This window comes from Electrophorus electricus, chromosome 8 (assembly GCF_013358815.1).
Source record: "Electrophorus electricus isolate fEleEle1 chromosome 8, fEleEle1.pri, whole genome shotgun sequence".
NCBI classification, from domain to species: domain Eukaryota; kingdom Metazoa; phylum Chordata; class Actinopteri; order Gymnotiformes; family Gymnotidae; genus Electrophorus; species Electrophorus electricus.
The window spans coordinates 5,326,509-5,329,008 of NC_049542.1; the positions used below are offsets into that span (position 1 = coordinate 5,326,509).

At 38.9% G+C, this 2,500-nt stretch overlaps 1 protein-coding gene across 1 annotated transcript in view; it reads right to left on the reverse strand.

The window, feature by feature from the left end:
* Window positions 1-2,500, reverse strand: part of cdk19 (cyclin-dependent kinase 19) — a 34,339-nt gene that overhangs the window by 14,133 nt on the left and 17,706 nt on the right.

Below are 2,500 nucleotides of genomic sequence, written 5' to 3' on the forward strand. Positions count from 1 at the left end.
GAGTGTGTGTGTATGAGTGTGTGTGTGTGTGACCTGTTCAGGGTTGGTTCCCACCAGTACTGCCAGGATAAGCTCCGGCTTCTCGCGTCCCTGAACTGGATTAAAGCGGTTTACAAGATGAATGAATGTTTAGTTTGTTTATAACAATAACTGTATTTACACTACATATACTGCATAAATCACCTACATAGTTTTGTCAAAGTGGTCAGGGGTGATTTTTAAACTTCTTCAGGCAAGCTGAGAAGAGACTGAATGAAATTAAGAGCTCTTAATCTGCCCATCAAACGTAAACCTAAATTAAACAATTAGCATTCCTTTAAAAACATTTTTTTAAAAACTCTATAAAATGCTCTATATAAAAACCTCTATAAAAAGGCCTAAAACGTGTCCAGAATAGAGCAGAGAAGGGGCTTTTTTAATTTTTAAGCCCTCTTCTTTTCTGGCGCTGACAGAGAGGCACTGTTGTTCAGTCTGAGAAGAGGAACTGCACATGCTCTGTAACTCAGTGACCCAGTTTTTGTATATGGCGATAATAAAGACAAGCAAAGGGCATGGTTTAAAAACAGAAGCAGGGAAAGACAAAGCAAGGGATTCCTGTGGGCAAAAGGCTCTCAGCAGGGAACACCATCTACCATGTCCTGGAAAAACAGAAGCATCCGGTGCTCCGATTTTTTGTACTACACTGCACAGGTAACTAGGAGACTTGGTCTGGACTGCAGTTCAGTAAGTTCCTCCTGAAAAAAAGACTTGCGCCTATAAAAAAGGAGAGAAAACAAAGTGTTGTCTATGATGACCGTGCCAAGCAAAGGGACCCTGGCCATAATGCTTCTAAAACCTACTACAATGCTTCAGCTTGACATGAAAGAGAAGTAAACCTTTACTAAAAATAAGTGTCATTCGGCTTTTAAAAGAACAGTGAAAAAATGTCAAGAATGACAGAGAGAACAAGAAATGAAGAAATTCAAAGACTGTACATAACAGCTATAGCAGATGAATTTTTAACACATTTATCACAACTATTAAAGCTAACAAATAATGACATTAATAGTAATAATACTTCCATACAGCTTTTCAAGAAGCAAATTATTGTAATTATTGTTATTATTATTATAGCTATTTAAAAAAAAAAACATTTTAATAAAAATGTGCTTACAAGCAGAGTGTGTAAAAGGGTAATACACAGATAAATACGTAGATAAAGTGCTAGTATTCTAATTCATCTTCTGAAAAGCTGTGTGTGTGTGTCTGTGTGTATGTGTGTGTGTGTGTGTGTGTGTGTGTGTGTGTGTGAGAGAGAGAGAGACAGAGAGAGAGAGAACGAGCGAGTCCGAGACCCTTGAGTTTCTAAATGCACGTTGGACAACATCTCGTTGCACCCGACCCCAAAAATAACAACAAAAACAAATGTGTTGCTATGAAAACTGCAACCCTAATGAATTCAATTATTCAAAAACACAACCCCACAACACCATCTCCACATACACACTCTAATCTGTTGTTTACAGGTGTGGGTCTTCCTCACAGTTGACAACACAAACATGTTCAATGAAACCTATTTTGTTAAACAGCATAAACACACTTTTGCAAACACACTCTTAAGTGTGCAATCTTTCATTACTGACTGCAGTGTGTTTGAGACAGATGGCTACAGGACCGCAATTCCTTCCAATACGCCATCGTCAAAATAGACACACATCTAGCCATGGAGTAGCAGAGCTGACAGCTGGGTGTCCCTATGGGCCACATCGACAGGTGGAAGAGTTTTCCTCACTTGCCTGTAGGGTGTTTGGGGTTGTTTTTTTTTTTTTCCATTTTGTTCTGTGCAACACAAGGTCGACCTTTTTTTCACACACACAGTCTCATTAAGTGATGAATCAGATTCCTGGAACCTGAGAATGTGCTTTGCCAGCTACTTTAAACACACACACACACAATACCATCTTTAAGAGTTTGTTTTTTCTACCTCTAATACTGCCTATACCTACTCTTAATCCTTATAACCCATTATGCTCTGTTTGTGTGTGTACACAAACTTTCAATATACACAAAATAACAGGCCTAAGACAACTAAGAACACACACAGACACACATACACTTGTACGCACGCAATGAGAGGGACCATTGTGTAAGCTTCCTTACTCTTTAAAAGGTAAACCATTATTTGAGAAATCCACTGACACTCATAAAAAGGTCGTGTGAAGCCATATCCTAAGTTAGTTATCAGTCGGATATGCCTATCGGTTGTAATCTGTGAAAATTTGACACAATTATTTTGGCTCCTGCAGGACTCCTAACATTCCAACATTTCCAACATCTATGGGCATTTTGGTATGGCTAAATAAAGTACATTACATTTATACTAGTGTACTGCATCAGAGGTGCACAGTGCTCAACACAACACTAGAACTAGTGCACTGTGCTCAACACAACAGGAGTGTGCACCAGAAGTAGTGCACTGTGATCAACACAATACAGGCGTGTGCACTAGAACTAGTGCACT